The 26,044-nt window shown below is 43.8% G+C and overlaps 1 long non-coding RNA gene across 1 annotated transcript; it reads left to right on the top strand.

Moving 5' to 3' along the window:
* The first annotated feature begins 7,718 nt into the window (after positions 1-7,718).
* Positions 7,719-12,232, top strand: LOC112546273 (uncharacterized). The gene is made up of 3 exons (XR_003089925.2): positions 7,719-7,858; positions 9,124-9,240; positions 12,018-12,232. It is a non-coding gene; the product is annotated as an uncharacterized LOC112546273 (long non-coding RNA).
* Positions 12,233-26,044: the final 13,812 nt, after the last annotated feature.

Raw genomic sequence — 26,044 nt, 5'->3', positions numbered from 1 at the left:
CACAGCCACCCACCTCCCCATGAGCCCAAAATGATCTGCAATTTTTAAACAAAATTGTGATGTTTAACGCTGTGCACTCTTTTTATTGTGATTAACCCAGTTGTGTCCACAGAGTCTGTGGGATCTGAAACATTCCTCCCACAATATATGCTCAGTTTTGCAAAGTATCATTTTGTGTGTCTCAGATTCTAAGGGGATTGGGTGGTTGGTTTTTTTCATTTGGTTGATTTAGGTTTTGTTTGTTTTTCTTTTTGTGCTTTTGCACTGATCCATGTGTAAATAACTGAGACTACGTCTACACTACGAGCTTCTTGTGCAAGAAGCTTTTTGAGGAAGAGATCACATAATAGCCATCAGAGCACCTGTGCCTGTTGCCTGTCCTCACACACCTTTTTGTGCAAGAGCTCTTGCACAAAAAGGAGTTATTCCTTGTAGAAAGAGGAATACCTACACTGCAAAAAACCCCTCTGTTCTTTTGATTTACTATAAATTTACTTTTACAAAAATGGCCGTGTTTGAGCAAAAATCCTGTAGTGTAGGCGTAGTATGAGACAATAGTGCTCTGTTTTATGTCTGCTTGCAGGCACCCCTCGCTCTACTGCCCATTGTACCTGGTAGATTACATAGACTCCAACCAACAGAAACGGGGTCTCCATACAGATATGGATCAGTCCAAGAGAAAAGATTTCTATGATGAACTGCTGGTTGACATTCTGAATAGTGCCAACAAGTATGTGCAATACCAAAAAGAAGGATTTATGGCAAGGGAAGAAGCAAGTAGCGAGACACAGGCAGGCTACAAGGCCTGCGGATAGAACTGCAGCATTGGGAATAGACACGCGCATTGCCATTCCAGGAACATCAGCTGAGGGAGAACACAGTGCAGCTGAAAGACCTGCTTGAATAGCTGCTTTTGCTAATGGGCATAGGAGCGCAAGCTCCAGCTGCACCCATACTGTAACCTGAGTCAGCTCCACTGTACCATGTGCTGCATGCTAGGAACACTTTGATCAGTTCCATGTCTGGATGGCCTGTGTCATTGGGATTTAACAGCAGCTAGACAGGGTACATCTACTTCCAACATACTTCTACCCCCTGCAGTAACTCCTGCCCCTCTGCATACTTCTACCCCTATGCAGACCCCCCTTCCCATTGCATGTATCCACCCCACACACACAGCCCTGTGCAGTCCCTGATCCTCCCCACCACAGGCCTCCACACCCAGGCAACAGGGGCAAGTGCACACTAAACATACAAGAAAGGAAAAGGAGAACATGACAGAGAACAGACCCCAAATTAGGGGATTTTTAGATGGCATTGTTTGCCCAGTTCTGCGTTTGGTTTATGTGCTCTGTTTTATTACTAGTTGTGAAGCTGGTTTGTTACTCCTGTTCACTGTTCTAGATTCAGGGAGCTGGCCTGCCTGGCAATAGTGTAATAGTGTTATTTCTGTAATACAAGTCAAAGCTTTTATTTTATTAAGTAACTGTATTGCTATCTTGACATCACATCTTATAATGTGCATTTTGAATACTAAAGACAAAACACAGGGTAAGGCACAATTGGCAAGTTGTATTGAACCACAATATCTCAGTACTGAAACAGTACTTCAGTCAACACTGTAAGTGCACAGTTCCCCCAACATCAACAGTCATATCATTTATAATAAAAATGTAGGATAGTCAATACCCCCTATTCACTATGTACAGTAACAGTACCCCTTCCCATTTCATTGCATGATGTGCCAATACATCATTGGCTGTAATCATTGCTGTACAAAAGCATTAATAAACATATTATCCTCCCTCTTCCCCTGGCCCATTTAAGCCCAGAGGGTGGGAGCACAGAGCATCTTTGATGTCTGTTGCCCAGCTGCATCCTGTTCCCGTTGTGATCAGTTCAGCTTCTGGCTGAAGGTAGCAATTCAGCCATCCACTACTTTGTAGGGCGATTCAGGGGCAAATGGCGTATTCTTGGCTTCACAAAGACTGCAAAAAGCACAGCAAGCCAAAACAATGCAGACAGCATTGATAACATTGGACTCCTAGTGAGATTTCCATCTGCCAAACACAGATTCAATTGTTCTACTCCCCTGAGAGTGTAATGAAACTTTATTTTGCCAGGGCCTTTGAGACTAGGAATGTGATGTCAAGGGGAAAGCCAAAAGAGGGGACCCCCATAATAACAACTCCATTTATGACCATGTTATTTGGTGGGAATAATGGCCCCAGCCTATCAATGAATATGAACTTCCAACCAAAGGGAAACTTGGACATCAGAAACCTTTCCAGTGCAGTCCACTCTAGCGTCCATAAATCACCCACAAGGACCTGCATAATAATTGAGTACCCTTTCCATGCATCTGACAAAGTGGCTTTTAACCACAAAAGCATATGCCCAAATAAATCTGTTAGTCTCTAAGGGAGCGCTACACAAATTGTATATTTTATTTCGACTGAATTTTGAAATAGGCTATTTCGAAATTTGGCATGTCTACAGAGCACCAAATTTTGAAATAACACACTATTTCAAGACATCCCTTAACCCTCAGGGAATGAGAGTTACCGGGATGCCAAAATAGCGCACCCGTTACTTCTAAAAATATTTTGAAATAACAGGCGGCTTGTGAAGATGTAGGGTAGCTATTTCGGGATACCTCTGGTATCCCAAAATAGCCATGCAGTGTAGACGTTCCCTAAGGTGCCACAGACCTCCTCTTTGTTTTCGCAGATACGGACTAACACGGCTGCCCTTCAGAGATTGAGAACCCTTTGTGGTTTGTGTACTCATTTGCTCCCCGAGGAAGGCAAACTATGGGCACATGAATCCCCTTAGTGGCTTTGGCATATTATTTATGCCTCCAACCACTGGGGACATCCCACACCTGACCACCTCCACCTTCATCACCACTTTATCCACAGTTGCCTTTCCAAGACAAAACTGATTAGCAATGGGCTTTCAAGAGTCGAGGATAGCTAGCTTTCAGGCAGTTATAGCAACTTGTTTCTTAACTGATACGGCCACTTCATGTGTGTACTGTGATGCTGGAAGGTCAGGGCAAGCAAGGCAGAGAGGTAGTCTAGACATAGCCTGGGAGTATTCAGGTCAAAGTGATGGCTCAGCCCAATATATTGGTTCTGTCACACTGAACCACAAACAGAAGGCCACAGTGCCACATTTTGGGAGGGTAGTAGTAGTCTGTGGTTGAACTTGGATCTTTGTACTGCTGTGGGGATGTGGAAGTATTCTAGAGTCACAAAAGAATGTCGATGCTCAAACTTTGGTCTTTCAAACCCAGGTCTGCAGATTTAAATCCCATTAACCCGGAGTCTTCTCTACACTGTAGATGTGCATTCAGTTTCCCAAAGTATGTGATAATAGCTCTTATTTGCCTTTCTAATGTGTTTGAGAACTAAGAGTGAAGGAACCAAATAACCTAAATCTCTTTGAGGACCTGTGCCTGTGAGTGCAGACAGTGAAATGCTGGCCCTATGGAAGTCAATGGGAATTTAGCCATTGACTTCAATGGGACTAAGGTGTCATCCCAAGTATCACTAAAGAGACACTCACTTCACTTCATTGCTTGATTCCATTCTCCATTTACAAGGGGGCAGAGGTGCCCACATTCTTCTTCGCTGCTTCCGGTCCATAGCACAAGTTCATAAGAACATAAGAACAGCCATACTGGGTCAGACCAACAGTCCATCTAACCCAGTAACCTGTTTGCCGACTGTGACCAATACCGGATGCCCCAGAGGGAGGGAACACAACAGGTAATCCTCATGTGATCCCTCCCCTGTCGCCCACCTCCAGAGAAACAGAGGCTAGGGACACCATTCCTACCTATCCTGGCTAATAGCCATTGATGGACCTAACCTCCATGAACCTATATAGCTCTTTTTTGAACCCTGTTAAAGTTCTAGCCTTCACCACATCCTCTGGCAAGGAGTTCCAGAGGTTGACTGTGCCGAGTGAAGAAAAACTTCCTTTTGTTTTTTTAAACCTGCTGCCTATTAATTTCATTTTGTGACCCCAGTCTTATATTGTGAGAATAAGTAAATAACTTTTCCTTATTCACTCTTTCCATACCAGTCATGATTTTATAGACCTCTATCATACCCCTCCCCCCATCTCCTCTTTTCTAAGCTGAAAAGTCCAAGTCTTTTTAATCTCTCTTCATATGGGACCCGTTCCAAACCCCTAATCATTTTCGTTGCCCTTTTCTGAACCTTTTCCAAGGCCAATATATCTTTTTTGAGATGAGGCGACCACATCTGTACTCAGTATTCAAGATGTGGGCGTACCATGGTTCACAGATCTTGGATTTCCAGTCCTTTGCTCTTCAAACTTCTCTTGATAGAGTGTTTCCATTGTACCCTCAGTCATCTACATCCTTTTTGGGTGTCCTCTTCCTCCTATGCTTTTCTTTGCTGGCCATTCTTTACCCATTCTTGTCATATGTTCAGCCTTCTTAAAACATGCTCTCTCCAGCCTTTCTATCAGGCAACGTCTAGACTATGGGTTTTTTGTGGGATATATACCGCAAAAACCCCGCCACGTCCAAGGAACACATTTACTCTTCTGCTTTTTTTCGTGGAAGAACAAATGCGCTTTTTCCGGGAGCCCTGTTTACCTCGTTTCACAAGGCATAAGGGCTCCCTCAAAAGAGGAGACTTTTCCTCCATTTGGTCCCATATAGATGGGGCCAAATGGCGGAAAAGCCTGTTCCAAAAAAAAAAAAAAAAGCAGAAAAAGCTGCGCAAAATGCACAGTGCATTTTGCGTAGCTTTTTCCGCAAAAAACACTGCAGTTTAGACCTAGCATCAGAGTTCCAAGTTCCTCTTCCCTCCCCCGCCCCCAATTTCTTCCATGCACACTGTTGCCATCAATTCTCCATTGTCTATTACTGAAGACAATGTCAAATTAAAAACTATATGCTGAAAACTTTACGGATATTGCTAACGTCTTATATTATTAAAAGAGGAAAGACATTAAAGTCAAGTTGTTGTTTATGCTTTCTTTTATTTCTTTCAGCACGGACAATGAAAATCAATCAAGTCCTTTTTAAATTTTTCTTTTAACTTTTTGATGCTGCACTGTTTGGGTTTCAAACACTGCATGGGAAATGTTTATTTGTTTTGGAACAATTGTTTTTTCTTGAGTTTTAAAAACAATTCTGGAACTACTTTTGTTTGGTCTTAGATCTGATAAAAGCTTGCTTTCAGAATAATTAAATTCTGGTCTCTGGTCCAAGTTTAAGTTGAAAGAATCCTCAACTTATTGACACTTCTTCCTCAGTGACATACTAAGTACATGATGCAGCACCAGAAGTATTTTTGACCCATGTACTCTGCCTAAATTGCACCTCAATAAAGAATTTAGATCTTTTGGTACTTTATTGACATGCAGTGTAAGATAATGGCATTACTGGATGCTCATACAGACACACATATGACAACGTTCCTCTGATATTTGCTATTATATATTAACAAAGAACTAGTTTTAAATACCCTTACTCAAATTTAATAGTACCTCACTCCTTATTTCAATGCTAGTAGTTAAGGAGTAAGAAATTTACTGTAAATAAGGGGATTAGAAACTGTCCTGCAGATAGATATTCACATGCACAAGCCATGTGTAATCCATAGCTACAGAATCCATTCTTGGTTACTCCTTGTCACAGAATTGTGCTCCAGAAGTGAAATTTTAATTTGAAAAATGTTATCAACCAGATTCTAATACCATTTATGTCAGTGTAAATCTGAAGAAATTCTATATGACATGTATTTAGACCAGGCTAAAAATTAAAGGAAAAATCAGGCCGTAGGTTTCTAACCCTTATGGTTATGAAGAACACCTTCAACATACAAATAGTGTAAAACGATACACTGCTTATTTTCTTAGTTTGCAAATAGCTTTGAAAAAAATACCTGAGAGGTATGAAATGACCTATTCATTTCCATGGTTTGTTTACTCTGTAATACCAAGATAACATGATTATTTTAATGGAAATATCTAGTTAGTGGTTTTACCCCACAATTCTGCACAGCATGCCCAAGTGGCAAAAGCCACAACTATCCCTGGGCAGCCACCAAAATTTCCAGCTCTCCTATACCCGCAGCCTAATAACCTTAATGGAGCAATCTTTTATTGTCAATACAAAAGACAATAGTGTGCTGAAAACATGGAGCTATTAGAAAACCAATTGAATTTAATATTAAAGTAAATAGCAGGGGGCTGTTCTGCTGACTGCATTATTAATGTTCATATTACATTAATTTAAAGTATCTATGTAAGCATTTAAATTAAGATGCTGTAAGACCTCTAGTTTGATACACCAGAATATCATAGAATTCAAGGTCCTTGAATTTATGTTTCATTAGTCAGAGAGTAATTTGTATGAATGTATGCATAAGTTTCATGATTTAGGAAAGCCCTTACATGTTGGACACCATGTAAGAAACAAAAGAGACCTTAAATGGCTTATTAGACATTTCTGTATTTAATTTACAATACATTTAATACTAGTATTAAAGAAAAAGAATCTTTCACTGAAGCCCAGAAAAGTTGACAGAACAAACTCATCTGACATAAACATCTCATATCTGAAATTTTAAAATATGGATGACCAAATTCTACACTCAGTCACAGAGTGACCTTGCTGAAGTCAAGGGAGTTCCACTGGGATAAGTGTGAGGAGCATTTAGGCAGTGTTATATAGGTAGACAAAGCCATTCAAGTTTACTTTCTGGGTCAATCCATGTTGTGGCACTTACACATTGTTAATGTAGATATAGGAGTACATTATTAATGTAGATATCTGGGCATATTCACACAATAAAGCTAAGGATGACCAAATATTTGAAGAAATAAAAAACCGTGTGTTTTAATGCTGGTGCTGAACTCAAGACTAAGTGATTCTGTCCAAGTTAGCACTTAAAAATATATCCATGGGTCAGAGGACATGCAAGTGGTAGATCCACCACAACACAATGTCAGAAACAAGAAGCAGCTGAAATATGAATGTGTGGGAGTTTTGTTTGATTGATTTGTTTTGCTTTGCTTTGTAAATCAAAAAAAGATCTCAGCCCACTACACCTTTTCAGGACCTAATTTGGGTTTGTTGACTCAATATTTGGGCTTACCCACCCCAGGAAGCATCGTTCATATGCCAATACTACAGTAACAGATGATCTTTGAATTTTAGTACTTCAACCATTTCAACGCTTTTTCCAATAAATATCCCAAACCCATAGTTTACATAAGGGGCAAAACCTGTAAGCAAACCAAATGATTCACTCTTGGACTAAAGATCCCTTCATTCAAAGCCCCAAGTAAACTTTTGTAACTGAATTACAAACTCTTGCAAAACAGAGTTTTATAAATGAATTGCAGATAAACCTGAGTATATTTTGGCTATGTAAAGGCAGTTACTTCAGCAGTGGGGGGTTGTGACGGGGCAACTCCGCCCCGCACTGAAAGCCGCCCCGAACTCCGAGCTGGAGAGTCCGGAGGAGTGCCGAGTGGGGACAGAGGTCCGCGGGAAAACCCCAGCCGCGGAACGGCCGAGGGGAGCGTGGGCGGCAGAGCGGGGAACACGATCCGCCCATCGCCACTTGTGCACGCTGATGATGTCACCTGTGACATCATCTGGGGGACTCTGGAGGGCGGGGGTGGTGACGCCGGGGGAGGGCCGGCCCCGGACGCCATGGCGAGAAGTTTAAAAGGGTGTTGGGAAGCCGCAGAGGGGGAAGAAGGCGAGGAGGCGAAGAGGGTGAGAGGAGGCAACGACAAGGGAGGAAGAGAGGCTAACACACAAAACACGCTGCACAAAGACCTGGGACCAGGGATGGCAGCAGTGAGTCCCACCCTCGTTTCTACGGGTCAGACTTAAGTATGAGACCGGGGAAGAAATAGCCCAGGACAGGGTTGTGGACCCCGTGAGTGGGGGAGTTTAGGGGTCACAGTCCCTGCCACTGAGCAGGGACCGAGATACCTGCCTTAGGGCCCTGGGCTGGGGTTCAGAGAGAGGTAGGGCCCGGACCCCCTTCCCCGGCGCTAGGGCCGTAGACCGCGGGCCGCGCGGCCATACGGCCATATTGTAAACCCCAACATAGTGAAAGGAAGAAGGGAACTGGGAACGGAGCCACGAACGACGGCTTAGAGAAGCAATTACAACTCTGGGGAGTGTGGAGACTTGAACCCCCACGGGGGGGAATCTTTAACAGGGGTATAGAAATAAAAGCTTACATCAAAAAATGGATGTATGACAGCTAGTCTGGACTATCTCCACTTTAGCCTTGCTGCATTCCCTTCCTTACCAGTTTCCTTTTTCTGCAGGCAATAGCAACTAAGTAAATCATGTACCACATGCCTATAAAACTAAGCTGGCTCTTTATTAAGAGAACTATTTACACACAGGGCTGCAACTTACACTGTGCGCATACAGACTAACTTCCTGGCACTTAATACAAACTCATCCCTCCTGCAGCCTGTGCTCTTCTATTCCAGTTCCATACAGGTTGCTGTATCAGAGGCGTACAGAAGGAGTGAATAGTTTCTGTCCAACCTATGGCAGAATGTAACATAGCCAGTGTGCTACAGTTGATTGCCTGTTTTCGCATTGGGAATTATGGGCCAACAGATCACTTCAGATGCACAAAATGTAGTTCTGCACAACCACATGTCTGGATTTTTCCCATGTTTTATAATGGTGTGGGAGTGCTGCTTGTTCACTGTACCATCAATGGACAGTTGGATTTGTGTATGCTTATAATAAACCAGATTTGTTGTCGGTCAGCCAGGAAGACGGCACCTTTTCCATGAAAATATATTTCAATCAACTAACACTATAGAATTCTATCTAGCATGAAAAAAACAGTAAATAATATTTAGCTAATCATGGCTTTAATTATTTAGCACAAATTTCAAAACATAATTAGTATATGTCTGTACAAATCCTATCAGTAAATTCAGTATTAAGTGAGAATTTAGAACACATTATAATTTTAATCAGATTATACCCCTTGAAATTAATGCAATCTTATTTTAAGCTATGAAAATTTGTTTTGGTGCCTTGGAACAGAAAGCATTAATTTTGTCTGCATCTTCCTTTGTATACAGATAGACCTGCTATATGATTATTGTTAAATCTCATTTGCAAAGTCACGGTTAACTTGCTACAGTCATGTCTCTCTCTGCAATTCTCCCAGCTACTGAAACCACAAAAAAAATGTGGAGGTGAGGAATTCAATTATGAAGTGCACGTTTGATTTTCAGGTGTGACCATTTCTGCACACACACAGGACTTTTGCTTACTTTGAAGCCATACTTTACAAGTGACATTAATTTATTAACAAAGAATGTAAGGGAAGATTTTGATGTGATTCAAATAAGTGCTAAAATAGTTTAATTTAGATGAGATTTGGTATATTCAGTTTATGTTCCTAATAAATTATAGTTAACAAACATAGTTATAGAGAATTATTATTAATTACTTATATAGCAAAGGAATGTTTTGCAAATACAGAGTTAGATGTGGGGACCATATCCCAATGTTTTTATTAATGAGATTATTCTCACTGGCTTTAATAGAGTTACTTGTCCAAGTAAAAGGGAAAGTTTGACCTCTGTTTCCTGCTACAAGTAGTTTTGCAAGCAATGAGAAAATGAGAGCAGGAGTCAGCTGAGGCATAATTGATCAGCAGTGGAAGTCTGGGCAAATGTAGTATTTTTTAAAAAATGATTTCATGAAGGACACATGCACAGGAAGGAGGCTGTGCCAAGCACAAGGGTGATATGACGCAAGGCACGAAGAGAAGAGCAGAGGAAGAAGACACAAGAGATGTTTAAGGATGTGTAATGGCTTTCAGGATGGGCCGCAGTTAGCTTCCCACAGAATCTAGAGTTCCTCTTAAAGATGTTATGAGAGCAGAAAGTCATCCTCCACATTCCCAAGAGGAGGGAGGTCAACAGATTTACTGGGCCCTTGGGCAAGGTTGGGGGGCCAGCTCTGCACTCCTGGAAATGGTGGGGCCTCAGGTAGAAGGGACAGGGATGGAAGCAGTCAGCTCTCAGCACCATCCAGAGCATGTTCCACTGTGCCCCCTGCCAGCCCTAAGCACTGTCCAGAGCATGCTGTGTGGGGCTCCAGCAGCGATATAAAGGGCTTGGGACTCTAGCCGCCACTGCTGCTACAGACAGGAGCCTGAGGTTCTTTTGAATCGCCATTCTCTGGAGTAATTGCCTTCTTATCCCTCTTTCCTCTCCACCACCTGTCCGTGGGCCTGCCCAAGATACATTGGGTCCTTTAAAAATGTTTCCACTAGTGAAGTGGTATCTGTTTATTCTATCATCTTCTATTCATTCTGTAGAGAGCTCATGTTCTGGGACATCTTGTTACCAGGCTTGCAATTTTTCCCATCCATTGTCTTAAAGGGAGGCTAACCAGAATGATCTTGAAAAGAGAAAAAAACATTTGAAGAAAAGTCCTTTGTTTGGCCAATGTGTTTCTATATTCCCTTTGAATTATATATTGTTTTAATAATGGCTTCCTACCATAGGGGCAAACTCTTTTGTTTAATGATTGAGTGATGGTATAACCCTGAGCATATACTATATTTCTGTCTGTTGTCATGGAAGTGATTATGAGATGGCTTCTCAGCAGCATCAAGAGAAAACGGTCTAGGAAGAATCAAACTTCTTGTCTAAATATAAACAGCACCAGGATAATTAGCATACACACTAAAATAATTGTGAAACAGCTGTAAGGTGAAAGGATTTTATTTTTAAATATATTTATCAGACACTCTGAGTACTAGTACATAGTTTTTAAAATAATACACAATGTACTGACCAAAGTCAGTCTTAAATAGACTCCCCCAGAACAAGCTAAATATAAACTTCCCTGCCAGCCCCTTAGGCAAAGCCCTGAGAAAACAGATGGGCCTTACACTGTGCCCTGACGGTCCATAGACCAATGGGAAAAGTAAATTCCAGAGCTGAGTATCCTCCACCAAGAATGCACTGCTTTCAGATGTTCCCATGCAGGGCATGTCAACAAAAGTACCCTGATTGATCTCAGCTGTCATGACTGTCCATAAAGGGAGAGACAATTCCTTAGGCAGATAGGACTCAAACCACATAGAAGGTCATCAATCAAAATTAGTACCCAATATTTCTCCGAGAACTAAGCAGGAAGTCAAAGTAGATTTTGGAGGAAAATTGTAATTTAATCTGGGTGGATACCGTAACTAAATAAACAGGGTTTCTGCGTTCTGAACTATCGCTTACAAGTGGTGCTCCATTTAGCAAGCTTGATATATCTGAAAGTTTTCTCCAGTCTTAAAGTATCACTTTTAAAAAAAAAATAGCTCAGGCACACAGCTGAAAGCACTTTCTCCCAGAGCTTGTTGGCATCTTGCTCAGAGCTGCCAATGATCATATCACATTTTGTTCTGCATAGGGATCTTTTAATGTTTTATTATTTTCTTTTATATACAGCCACCAGTAGCTTCCTGGCATAAGCGATTAAGACTGCCACACTGTGGTAGCAGCAAGACTGTGAAGCTACTCATAATTTCACTAAAGCAAAACCTGGATAAAACCACACATTAACACATCACTGTTTGCTGCTTACTCAGCAGAATGTTTATTCTCATCTGCACTCTGGCTCCCTTCAGTTTTTTTATTATTATTAATTTCCTGAAGTAGTAGCTATGAGAATCATTCTCTGCAGAGGTCCAGAAATTCTCAAATACCATAATTATCCCATTCAGTTTTTAGAGCGAACAATGGCACTAGAAATTAAAACTGGTGGGACAATAAGCGATTTATAATGTTTGGCCACTGCCTCCACCCTCATAACCAATGTTGGTTAAGGAGCCCTTTCCCCAAGGTTTTGTTAGCATGTGTCTCATTTTTACAAGAAGGAAGAGGTGGGTTTGTCTAACCTTGTCTACATTTTTGTCTCCTATGTGGTCACTGGGCCCTTTCCTACCCACATGATGCAAATCCAGGATTCCCTTAGAACACTCCTAGGAGAGGGAGGGGAAAAGTCACCAAGTGCTAGCAGCATGAAAGTTGAATCGACACTAAAATGAATGGTGGAAAACCAAACTCAACAGAATCAATAACTTTCTTCAGTCATCTGAACTCTGATCATCTGAAGAAGTGGGCTGTTCCCACGAAACCTCATGATCCCATCTGCATGTTTTGTTAGTCTATAAAGTGCTACCAGACCATTTGTTGTTGTTTTCTTCAGTGGTTAGCTGCCCAGCTGCAACAGCAGCAGCTAATTCAGCAGATGGCAGTGCAGCAGCAGCAGCAGCAATAGAAAACAGCTGGTATAGCATGCGGCTGCCCCAGGATCAGGTTGCAGTCCTAAATATGCCCCAGACCGTTAAGTACTACCACATGTGTCTTGATGGCCATCTGAACAACAGGCAATCTAGCAGGGTTCATAAAAGACGGGGTAGTCCAGGCTTGGAAGTAGTGCCAGATTTATGCACAAGCTAAGTTAGCTACATCTTAGGACCTCATATTATGAGTGACCTCTAAATACAAAGAAATTACTACAGGCTGAACCTCTCAAATCCAGGACTCTCTGATCCAGCAACATCTGTGGCCCTGTAGGAGCACAGATGTTGCTGGACCAAGGAGCCCTGTAAGCTGGGAGTGGGAACCAGCTGGGAAGCCCCAGTGGGAGTGAGGCTGGCACTGGCTGGATTGACCCAATCTCAGCCAGGAACCCCGAGTGGGAGAAGGGCCCGTAGTGGCCAGAAAAGCCTGTCTGGGAACCTCTGGTGACAGTGGAGCTGGCAGTGGCCAGGGAGTCCTGGCCCTAGAAAGCCTTGGGTTCGGGGGTCCCTGGTGGCAGCAGGGCCAGCAGACGCTGGGAGCCCAGCCCTGGGGAGCCCCAGTGGCAGTGGGGCCAGCAGAAGGGGGGAAGCCCTGGTCCAGGGAGCATGACAGCCCAGAGGGCAGCCCGGGAGGGGGGACGGTGGCCAGCAGGGGAGCACAGACCTCCCTTGGTTTGGCAAACTCCCTGGTTTGAGACCACTCAGATCCCTAGGGTGCCAGACTAGGGAGGCCACCTACGTTCAGGTTTTGTCTTCCTAAACCGGGACTCTCTGTCCAGCAATGGACCATGGATGTTCTGGACCAGAGAGCCCAGGGGCAGGGATGTTGGAACTTTCAGTTCCAACAGGGAGGCCAGTGGTGGGCAGAGGACTCAGGCAATGGCAGAGAGCACAGCACCAGAGGGCTCAGGCCACATGGGGAATCCCGCTGTGCCGGGAGGGTGGGGGAGCCTTGTGGCAGGGGGCTCTGGCAGAGCACATAGTCCTGCAGGAGGGAGTTCACCAGTGCAGGGAGTGCCGGTGGCTCCATCAGGAGTCCCGTAGGAGAGGCTCAGGGGGTGCAGGGAGCTCCAGTGGTTTGTACGGAGCTGCTCCCTGTAGCAATGTGCTACTTAGGGAGAACTTAGGTTTCTGCCAATAGCACATCACTACAGGGAGCAGCTGTGTATGAGCCACCAGAGATGCAGCCAGGAGTGCGGCAAGGGGCTTAGGCAGCACAGGGAGCCCTGCAGCAGAGATCTCAGGTGGCACAGTGAGGAGTCCCAGGACTGAGGGGTCCAGCCAGAGCTGGCAGCACAACCGGCTGAAGGCAGTGGGGGCAGGCTGGGGCTAGAAGCAGAGCCAGCAGGTGCCTGGGAGGCCGGTGACAGGGGACCTCCCCTGGTCTGGCAAATTCTCCTGTTTGGTACCAGCCAGGTTCTGAGGATGCCAGACCACGGAGGTCCAACCTGTACTGATATATATGCAAATATAAAACTTTACTATTTCTATTTTCATTGTCCTTTCCGTTGGAATTATACACATTTTTTAGTAATGCTGTGGGGCCTCTTAAACTTGATATAGCTTAGGGCCTCAGGGTGTCTCATTCTGGCCCTGCTTGGAAGCTACTGTTGCTATTCTCTGGATCTTCAAACATCAGTGAAGAAATGTATTGAGATGCACTGTTCCCTGTAAGTTGAACACTTGTGCAGCCACCCAGGAAAGATTCAGGTGCTGTCCAGCTGACTGGCAGAGCACCCACAGCTACCCACAGTTGCCAGTATGTGTTTCTACTGATGGTGCACATCTGCACATGCCTTTGTGCACATAGCAACGTTTATTCTGCAAATGGATAGAAACATTACAGGGAACATTGGTGAGATGTTTTTCTTAGCAGAAATATCTGCCTAGAATTTGTCCTTATGTGGTAGCCCAGGAGCTAAAAGATAATTTTTTTCAGAAGCACCTAATTCCTCATTTGCAAAAGTGAATGGTACTTCAGAGACTAACTCTTACTGAAAATCAGTTCAAATGAGGCTCCTAAGTAAGTACCTAGCTGACTTTTGAAAATGGGACTTAGGCTTCTAAGCGCATGTCTACGCTATGTGGAAGATCGACACTGCCGCAATTGGTCTTCTGGGATTCAGTTTTGTGAGTCTAGCATAGACTTGCTAAATCTAACTCAGAGGGCACCCCCATTGTCACCAGTACTTCTCCTCAGGAGGAGTAAGGAAAGCTGATGGGAGTGTTTATTCCCATCGATCTCCTGCCGTGTGGATGGTGATTTAAGATACATGGACTCCAGCTATGTAATTTATGCAGCTGGAGTTGCATATCTTATTTCGACCTTCCGCTGCAGTATAAACTTAAAAAAACAACAAAAGGTCTAGTAGCACTTTATAGACTAACAAAACATGTAGATGGGATCGTGAGCTTTCGAGGGCACAGCCCACTTCTTCAGATGACCGGAGTTATGAGTTTAGGAGTGCAGCCCCAAAATAAATAGGGGAGAGGGAGGCGAAAGGAAACAAGGAGCGTAGACCAGGCCTAAATGACTTAGGTGCTTTTAACATTTTTACCACAGAAGCTGTGCGGGTTCTTCCTGACACTTGAGCATGCAGAAGTGATTATGGTGGATTAATAGTTCACATAAATTATTTCCATCCAGAGGAAGTGACTGGATTTATAGGCATCAAGCAGGCAAACATCACCTTAGAAAGTGTGGAAAGCTATGTTTATAGAACTTTCCCCACTCAAACTAGGGTTGGCGTTATTTGGGGCCAAATAAAATTTGGTTGTGAGAATTGGCAAGTCCCTACCCCTCATATTGTTTCATATCTTATGGTTAGATACTTACAGTTCAAAAAGAAAGTTAATTTTCTTGTATTAACTGCAAATTTTCCATGTTCACAAACATTGTACAAACCTACATTTGCTATGAGTCTATACAAAATCTTTTTCTTCATTTTTATGTAAAAGGTCATAGTACAGAATAATATTTGATTATTACATGACCTAGTCTTGAAACATCTCAGGGCAGAGTCCAAAGCTATGAATTAACGTGATATTTAAAAAGAAGATATGAACATGTTTTTTACATCTGAATTTATATGCCCATCTGTTTTCACATATTACATCAAATCAGCCGATGACAAATTTATACCTTTTCTAACTACATCTATGTTCAGTAGATCTGATTCATTCAGTAGTTTGTCAAAAATACTCATTTTCCAGCACTGAAATACTGTGTCTGATATTTACTTTAAAGTTTAAAGACGGATAATTAAACGAAAAAATGTACAAGAATGTAACAAAGTTGGGGATTTAAATGTACATAAATAAGGAAACAAAAGGATAAAGTTCTCACAAATTTACTTCTGACCCAATGCATATTTGAAATATGTAGTTCTAGAAGATTAACTTGGCATTCCTTGGGTCCTTGACTCAATTAATTTTTGTTTTTCTTCATTTAAATCATTGCTCTGGAGCACGGATAGGAATGAGGGGTTCAGTGCGCAGGCTGCCCTGGAGAATGAGGACTACCCCAGCCCTCTCTCACTGCAGCAACTTGGGGCCAGGTGAGAAGCACCTTTCCATGACTACTGCAGCTCCAGCAGGCACAGCGGGGGCAGGGCTGTATGTCCCCTGGTTGGGGCACGTCCAGGTTCTTCTGCCCCTTGAACTCTTATCTCAGTGCTACAATGTTATGCCAGAGGTGATTCTCAGTTGGTTCAAACTAGCTGGTGTGCACACTGCCCTGCATGTCTGTGATTAGCCAGTGATCGGGGCTGGACATCATAAGAGAACGCTAAAAATGGGACTCAGGAACTAGAGTGCACCTATTGTTAACCTGAAAAGCAAAGTGAGGGCAAACATTGCCCAGAAGAGATTGTCTGGGTGGGTGTGACATTCCAGTGTGCAATCCAGACTAGTGAAGGGCTTTGTCACCATTTGCCAGCCTCACCATGCTTTGCTGCTGTTGCTCCGAATCTTGGCTACTCGCAAACACCCAAAGAGCATGCAGGTCACACCCTGCATGTTTATGTACAGCAGGGGTGGTCAAAAGGGCCTCTGCAGGCTGGATCCAGCCCACCAAGAGTGTGGATCCAGCCCGCAGACGCCCTGCCGCTCCCCCGCCCCCAGGCCAATTAGGGCCTGGGGATGGGGGGAGCACGCGAAGTTTCCTCTGCCCAGGCAGAAGCACGTGGTGCTTGGAAGCGCCTGCCACATGCCCCAAGCCAATCAGGACCTGGAGGCCCGAAAAGTTTCCTCTGCCCTGGCCCCACCCTGTGAGGAGCACGTGGCACTTAGAAGTGCTGCGCACTCCTGGCAAGGTGAGAGAAGACTTTGCGCGCTCCCTCGCCCTCAGGCCCTGAGTGGTCTGGGGGCGGAGAAATGCGCAAAGTCTCCTTCCACCCCACCAGGAGCGTGTGGCACTTTTAAGCACCATGCAGGGTGGGGACAGGGCGGAGGAAACTTCGCACACTCTCCCGCCCTCAGGCCCTGATTGGCCTGGGGGAAGAGGAGCGTGGGAAGTCTCCTCCCAGCCAGGGACATGGGCACCTAGGAGAGCAGGGGGGCAAAGGCATTTCCCCACCCCCAGACCAATCATAGTCTGGGGAACCCAGAAGTATCCCAGCCCCACCCCTTCTGCTTGAGGCCCCACTCTCTGGCAAAAAAACTATTGCCCACCCCTGATGCACAGCCACAGCCCTGGTCTAGCAGCTCTGACCCCAGCAACCTGTAGGTAAACCCAGCTACACTCTGGTTACTACTTGCAGGGTAATCCCAACACACTCCCAGGCCCAGATTTTCTCTCCAAAAATGTATGTCCTGCGCTGTCCAATCCTCTCCTGGACAATCCTGATATAAGAACATAAGAATATAAGAACGGCCATACTGGGTCAGACCAAAGGTCCATCCAGCCCAGTACCCTGTCTGCCAACAGTGACCAATACCAGGTGCCCCAGAGGGAGTGAATCAAACAGGTAATGATCAAGCCATCTCTCTCCTGCCATCCATCTCAGCCCTATGACAAACAGGCTAGGGACACCATTCCTTACCCATACTGGCTAATAGCCATTTATGGACTTAACCTCCATGAATTTATCTAGTTCTCTTTTAAATCCTGTTAAAGTTCTAGCCTTCACAACCTCCTCAGGCAAGGAGTTCCACAGATTGACTATGCATTGTATGAAGAACTTCCTTTTATTTGTTTTAAACCTGCTGCCCATTAGTTTCATTTGGTGGCCCCTAGTTCTTATATTATCGGAACAAGTAAATAACTTTTGCTTATTCACTTTCTCCACACCACCCATGATTTTATAGACCTCTATCATAACCCCCCTTAGTCTCCTCTTTTCCAAGCTGAAAAGTCCCAGTCTCTTTAATCTCTCCTCGTATGGGACCCGTTCCAAACCCCTAATCATTTTAGTTGCCCTTCTCTGAACCTTTTCTAATGCCAGTATATCTTTTTTGAGATGAGGAGACCACATCTGTACACAGTATTCAAGATGTGGGCATACCGTGGATTTATATAAGGGCTATCAGACGTTCTCCATCTTCTTCTCTATCCCTTTTTTAATGATTCCTAACATCCTGTTTGCTTTTTTGACTGCCGCTGCTCACTGTCAGAGCAGAGTGATACAGCAGCTGGGGCAGCAAAGCAGCAGGGCCACTGCTCCGCTTCTTCCCCCCATCACTGCTGGTAAGTGCAGGAATGTGGATCCCTGGCCCTCACCTCAGCCCCACTAATCTCCTGGGCCGCTTTGGTTGGGGGAAGAGGCGGGGGGAGGCAGAGCAGGAGTGGGGAAGTAGTGGGTCACAGCAGGGGCACTTCAGAGGTAGGGAGAGACAGAGCAGGGAAGGGGCAAGGCCTGGGACAGAGGAAGTTTGTCCCAGCCCTTCCCTAGACTGGAGTGAGGGTCACATGGTTGTGGCCCCCCAGGTGTCCCCTCACCAGTTGCCTCTGGAAAGAAGATGTACACTGCTTCTTCTCGCTTCTGTTTGTTGAAGTAAAGGTTTTCCTTGTCTCCTGTCTTCCCCTTTTTAGCTGTCTGGGGATACTGTTTATTACTTACTAGCACATTTACCCAGCATTGCTCAGGTCATTAAGGAGGGGCTCAGGGCAGGGGGCTGCGGGTGTGCGGGATGTAGGAATCAGAGCAGGGGCTTAGATATATGGGAGGCTCAGGGCAGGAGACTGCAAACTTGGGGAGTGTAGGAGTCAGGGTTGGGGGTGAGGAGATGCTCAGGGTAGGAGGTTCACAGTGCAGGAGTCAGGGTTGGACTGAAGATGGGCTCGTGGCAGGGTGTGGGGGGTGCAGGAGTCAAGAAAAAAGGTGGAGGGTTCAGGGCAGGGATAGGGATGCAGGGCTTGGCTAATTCCTGGGGGTGGCTGGGCTAGTGGGGGCAGCACTGGCCAGTGGCCAGATCTCCAGAGTAGGCCAGGGCTGTGCTGCCTGGGCAGCAGCTCCCCAGAATTGGCCAGGAACTGTGCTGCCCAGCCAAAGACTCACCAGCTTGGGATCCTTACCCATGTTTGGTGGCTGGCAACATCCAGAGCCCCACTCACAGTCAGCTATTCTCTTACCAGTGCACCTGCCCCCTGTGGTCGTTCTGCAGTATAACTGTGCTTTTAGCAGACTCCTCCCTTTGTGTTTGATGAGAAACAATTATATTCCAGGAAACCCCCATTGTCCTGGCACAACCAAACTCTGACCTTGCTATAAGTTGTGACAAGAGGAAGATGCATAACAAATTTGGTGCTCCTAGCTCTTACCATTTAGAAGGAGATATTGAACAAACAGACTCACAGACGGACAGAGAGACAGGCACACAAACTCTCTCAAATATATGGTAGATATGTAAACTAAGGCAAGTACACATTCCTTTGTTCAAGACCTATTTTACAAGTTCTGCTTAATCAGGACTACATGGATTTGAACATCTGTCATCAACATCAATTAGGGAAATTTTAAAATTTTACATATAATATTGCTACCTATATTTCATCATATTATTGACCAGTGAATTATTAGTTTTCAAATGATACCTCAAAAGGTATACTTTATACAAAGATTATTACAATAGTTTGTAGGGTGTGATTACAGGGGTGCATTTGGTCACGGTGGCTAATAAGCTGCTATTATCAGAAAGCAGACACCAAGATAAGCATCAGCAAGTCTTATTTTTTTTCCTGAAGGCAGGAGGACAATAAGGTGACTCACAGTCCTGGATATCCCAAAAACCATCACAGATCAGTCTGAACATACTGGTTTATTTGAATATTCAGTCAATAGATAGACAAGTTCTTGTTCTGTATGACCCAAAATAGGATGAGCCATTGTAAGTGTGAAATTTTGAACAGATATTTGGGGAGGAGGGAATGGGGAAGACTAGGGGTACATCTAGACTACAGGCTTTTGTCGACAGAGGCTTTGTCAACAGATACTGTCGACAAAGAGCATCTAGACTACATCCAGTTCTATCGACAAAGCAAGCCACTTTGTCGACGTGACAGTGTAGACGCAAAGGACAGTGTAGATGCAATAATGCCTTCTGTCTACAGAAGTCTGTCAACAAAAGGAGTTATTCCTCGTAGAATGAGGTTTACTGCTGTTGACAAAACTGCCATGTTCTGTCGATGTTATGTTGACAGAACTCAGCGGTAGTGCAGATGCAGGTATAGTTTTGTCGACAAAAGGCCACTTGTGTCAACAAAACCCGGTAGTCTAGACATACCCTAGATTAGCCTGGCTTCTTCTGAAGGAAGGAAGATTTATAGAGGATAACAGATCTCAACTTCCTTTCCTTCACCCTATATGCGGTCTGCTCACCTAGGAGATTCTGTGGGGGGACGGGGAGCAAAGCAGAGCAAAGCCCCGGAGCACGCGTCTGGGCTGCCCGCTGCCCACGTGTTCCGCCGCTTTGCTCCCCGTCCCCCTGGTCTGCAAAGCGTCTGGGCTGCCCGCTTCCCGCGTGTTCCGCCGCTTTGCTCTGCTTTGCTCCCTGTCCCCCTGGTCTGCAGACAAGGGGGACGGGGAGCAAAGCAGAGCAAAGCCCTGGAGCACGCGGGCGGCGGGCAGCCCAGACGCGTCTGGGCTGCCCGCTGCCCGCGTGTTCCACCGCTTTGCTCCCCGTCCCCCTGGTCTGCAGACCAGGGGGACGGGGAGCAAAGCAGAGCAAAGCCGCGGAGCCCGAGGGCAGCAGGACAGCCACGGCGCGTCTGGGCTGTCCCGCTGCCGCCGTGCTCCGCGGCTTTGCTCCGGGCGCCTGTGGTACAGCAGCTGGGGCGCTGCCGGTTGGTCCCGTAGCGCAGCTCTGAGCGCTACGGGACCAACCCGGCAGCACCCCAGCTGCTCTGCCCCAGGCGTCCTGATTCAGCCACTGCTGGTCAGTTTCAGCAACGGCTGAATCAGGACGCCTGGGGCAGAGCAGCTGGGGTGCTGCTGGGTTGGTCCAGCGGCGGCGCTACTGGACCAACCCAGCAGCACCCCAGCTGCTCTGCCCCAGGCATCCCCAAGTCAGCCGCTGCTGAAACTGACCAGTGGCTGACTACAGCAAGCCCCTGCCCGGGGCTTCCTGGAATCAGCTGCTGATCAGTTTCAGCAGCGGCTGACTTGGGGATGCCTGGGGTTCTTAAGTTGAATCTGTATGTAAGTGAGAACTGGCGTCCAGATTCAGCCACTGTTGAAACTGATCAGTTTCAGCAGCGGCTGAATCTGGACGCCAGTTCCGACTTACATACAGATTCAACTTAAGAACAAACCTATAGTCCCTATCTTGTACGTAACCCAGGGACTGCCTGTATACAGATACTACCACACCATGGCTAGAATTTTGTAAATAGTACTAATAGTAGTAAAATCAAGCATATTTCTAAGGTCATGTCTACACTACAGAGAAGATTGATCCTCCAGAAGTCCATCTTCTAGTGTTCAGTTTATCAGGTCTCATGTAGACCACCAAATCGAACACTGAGGGCAGCCCCCACCAGTGTCCTGTACTCCTCATTCTGTGATGAGTACGCGCCTCCCACACTGTAGATGCTGTGGTGGCTCAGAATAAGGTAAACCAAATCCAGCTATGCATTTTGCATAGTGGATGGCGTAACTTAGGCTGACCTGCCTGGTTTAGTGTAGACCTAGGCTAAATGTTTGCAGGATTGGGGGCAAAATAGTTATTATAGCTTCAAGAAATGCTTTTCATAAATGTATGACAAATTAAAAATTAGAACTATCTTATTTATATTTATTTCATGAATTTTAAGATAGTTTTATACTTCAGATTTCATACTTCCATTTTCATACTTGCATCTATGGTATTCTTACGCAAAATAATTAATTAATCTTGAATTAATGCCAGTTTTTAGGATGATATTCTAACAGTTTCTCTGATATATAAACTTCTTAATTGTTCCTTGAAATACAGTACTACATATCTGAAAATCTCCAGCGTCTCCAGCTAGGCACATAAAAATGAAGACCCCCCCCAATTAGAGTCCACTTAAAAAAATATGGGCCCAAGTGAATTGCCCAACGTCACACAGCAAGTGGCAACATTGAGAATAGAATGTAGAAATCACAGATACATAGAATCATAGGACTGGAAGGGACCTCAAGAAATCATCTAGTCAAGTCCCCTGCACTTATGGTAGGATTAAGCATTATCTAGACCCTCCCTGACAGGTGTTTGTCTAACCAATTCTTTAAAATCTCCATGGATGAAGATTCCACAACCCCCTTTGGCAATTTATTTTAGTACTTGGCCACCCTGAGTATTAAGAAGTTATTCCTAATGTCCAATTTAAACAGTCCTTGCTGCAATTTAAGTCCATTGCCTCAAAGTTTAAGGAGACTAGCTTTTCTCCCTCTTCCTTGTAACAACCTTTTATGTATTTGAAAGCTGTTATATCCCCTCTTGGTCTTCTCTTCTCCAAACTAAATAAGCCCAGTTTTTTCCATCTTATCTCATGGGTCATGTTTCTATATATATAATAATTTATGTTGCTCTTCTTTAGACTTGTCTCCAACTTGTTCCCATCTTTCCTGAAATGAGACATACAGATCTGGACACAATACTCCAATGAAGGCCTAATCAGTATGGAGTAGAGTGGAAGAATTACTTTTCATGCCTTGCTTAGAACTCTCTTGCTAATATATTCCAGAATGTTGCTTTTTTTTGCAACTGTCTTACACTGTTGACTCATATTTAGCCTATGATCCACTGCAACTCTCACATCTCTTTCTGCAGCACTCCTTCCTAGGCATTTTGTATGTGTTCAATTGATTGTTCCTTCCTAAGTGGAGTATTTTGAATTTGTCCTTATTAAATTTCATGCTATTTTCTTAGACTACTTCTCAGGTTTGTCCAGATCATTGTGAATTTTAATACTATCCCTCCAATGGCACTTGCAACCCCATCCAGTTTTGTGTCCTCCACAAACTTACATGGTGTCAAGTATCAGAGGGGTAGCCGTGTTAGTCTGAATCTGCAAAATCGACGAGGAGTCCTGTGGCACCTTATAGACTAACTGAAGTGTAGGAGCATAAGCTTTCGTGGGCAAAGACCCACTTCATCAGATGCATGTAGTGGAAATTTCTACTACATGCATCTGACAAAGTGGGTCTTTGCCCACGAAAGCTTATGCTCCTACACTTCAGTTAGTCTATAAGGTGCCACAGGACTCCTCGTCGCTTTTGCAAACTTACATGTACTCTCTATGCCATTACCTAAATAATTGATATAAATATTGAACAGATGCAGAACTGATTCATGTGGGATTCCACTCAATATGTCCTTCAGCTTGATTGTGAACCACTGATAACTATACTCTGGGAACTGTATTCAAACCAGTTATACAATCACTTTATAGTAGCTCCATCTAGGTTGTATTTCCCTAATTTGTTTATTGATTGCCAATCCCCTTACCATGATCATGAGGGTTAGTCAGCAGCCTGGGGACTAAGGGGTTAACTATGTCCCTTACCTAAGCCAGGTAGAGTCACCAATAAAAATTCAGATAGGGATTTCAAACTGGGACAAAGGAATTTTTGGTTTTTCCCTCCTTTGTCCCTTGGCGGTTTTCTCTGCAGCTACTGAGAGGGACAGACACTATGTCTCCCTCCAAAAAAAGACTCTTCACTATCTGTGAGTACCGTAAAGTTTAGATAAATCCATTAGCTTTTATTGTTTTATGGTTTGGGAATGGGAATCTGATGTCTGTACATTTAAAAATGGGGTTTTCTCTCTTTTGCAACTAAGTTTTGGACCATGGTGGAAAACCCCATGATTATATTAATTGGTGACTTTTCCATCTAGTCATTATGCGTGTAACAGGAATATTGTGGTGATAATAAAAGTTCTTTCTCTTTTCTTTTTATTAACCTGGTATTGGTTAATTTTTGTGTCCTGGTTTTTACTTTTGCGGGACCGCATTTCCCGAGTAATCTCTCGCTGGTTTCTTTATTATGTCTTGGGTGGTGGCAGCAGATTTTTTATCCCCAAAATCTAGGTGTTTAAGATTTTGGGGGGAATCTTTATACCAAAGCCTGGAAAGATAAGGTTTTAGGGTACCTTTGTGGGCCTCCACTTCTGCATTTATCATGCCAGAGTGCGGAAAGAGCCTTGACACCCCTATTCTAACCATATTACCTACATCAGTGTAACATATTCTAGTCTTTTGCAAAGACATATTTCTGATTTGAAAAAGAAATCCAGATTAAATTATTTTATATGAGGGGGAATTTCAAAGGCACAAATTGCAGTGAGGCACTTAATTACAATTGGAAATCAGTGTGAGTTAGGCACCTAACTGCCATCTGTGCCTCTGAAAATCCACCTCAATACAATCGGAAAGAAGATAGTCACTATAGCTTTGGACTGTTTCCCACAAATGGGTTCTTTAAGGTGGCCAAATATTTGTAGGTCTATCAATGTGATTGCAAATGACTAAGGCACACATTATTATACAGATAATTTTAATATGGCATCCTATATTTTAAACTATTGTTCATAATGATGTATCTGTCACACTAAATTTCTAACCACAATCCCTTCTCTATCCTTGAATACCCTTCTGTTTTCAATAAATCATATTTTTCTTGGTGCTAATATTCCTATATATCATTCAATACAAGTTAATATATAGTAGCTATTTTAGCAGTAGCATTGAGTAGCATTAGGAAATGAGACAGACATTCAGGAGACCCTTATTTGTGATTGGTCACATTACCACACTAATGCCTGCATATTAATATAATCCAAACAATGGGTTATGCAAATTGGTATTAGTATTTAGTTGCCTAGCAACAGCAGAGTGGGTACAGAAAACAAAATATTGCTATACTACTATATTGAGTTCTCAAAAGCCACAGCACTTCAAAATAAAAAGGCAAAATATATAAATACTACTCATTTTAAAGTGTAAACAAAATCCTGAAAAATCAAAATTACTACTATATTTTCATTAGACACCAAAACTGAGATTAGGGTAAAGTGGATGCTTTAGGAGAGAAGAAATGGGATTATTGACCCTTTCTCTTCCAAATCTCTGTTCAAATCTAATCCAGGAGTCCCATTCTGCATTTCTTGAACATTCAAAATGTTTATTCTAGTGTATGGAAGTGTTTAGCATAAGCAATGCCAGATCAGACCCCAGGTCAGCAGTTACCAAAAACTGTAACTCATCTGATGGTTTATTTGGTGGTGTACGTGATCTCATTCCAAGTGTCTTTGGAAAAATTATCTAAAACATGTAAGCACTTAGGAGTCTATGTCTCATTGAAAGTCAGTGGGATTGAGTGCTTGAAGACCAGTTTTTCCAAAAGCATTTAGATTGTAAAGATATAGATAGGTGTCTACTGGGATTTCCAAAAGCAGCTAAGCAGATTAAACACTTAACTCCTATTGAAAGACACATTTGAAAATCCCACTTGGCACACAAATGCATCTTTAAGAACTTAGAAAATCTGAATTTGCAGTTCTTTTGAAACTAGAATGTAGGCACCTATGGGTATGTCTACACTGAAGTTTTTCCAGAAAAATGGGGGGGAGGGTTCAAAAGAAGAGGCTTCCAGGAAAAAGCACAGGTGCCCTGGTAGCCACTCCATCCATAGTAATCACAACTTAAATGTGAGATAGCATCCAATGAATGTGGACACTATCTTTGGAAAAAGCAGATCGCTTTTTCAATGCACTTTTGCTTTGTGGATGCCCTCTTTGAAAAGAAGTGTTTCTGGAAGATCTCTTCTGGAAAAGCTTCTTCCGAAAGAAGCCTGCAGTCTAGATATAACCTATGTGACCATTGAAAATGTTACCCTCAAAACAAAAAACTCCCACTACCATAATTGGCACCCTGCTGGCAATCTCATAAAAGGCTTAGAGACTGAACTGCCATCTTACCTGTGCTGATGGGCCGTATGGTACACTGGAAGGAATTGTGCATGTCTGTGAATCATATTCTAGCTTTTCTGTAGAAAAATATAGGCTATCAATTTATAGCAGTGTTTATCTTTCTCCAGAGCCAGTCTTAGGGGTGTTATTTTTTTTTTTTTTTTTTTTTTTTGCTCGACAAATTTTCCACCTGGGGCTACCAATTGGTTAGGACTGGCTCTGTCTGTCACCCTGAATGAACCTTCAATTCACATACATGCAATATATATTTTTTTTAAACTTAAGTCCATCTGCACATATTTTATAGGAGG

Source organism: Pelodiscus sinensis, chromosome 1, assembly GCF_049634645.1.
Source record: "Pelodiscus sinensis isolate JC-2024 chromosome 1, ASM4963464v1, whole genome shotgun sequence".
Lineage (NCBI taxonomy): Eukaryota > Metazoa > Chordata > Testudines > Trionychidae > Pelodiscus > Pelodiscus sinensis.
Note: the sequence above shows the minus strand (reverse complement) of the source record. Positions and strands in the feature narration are given on the sequence as shown.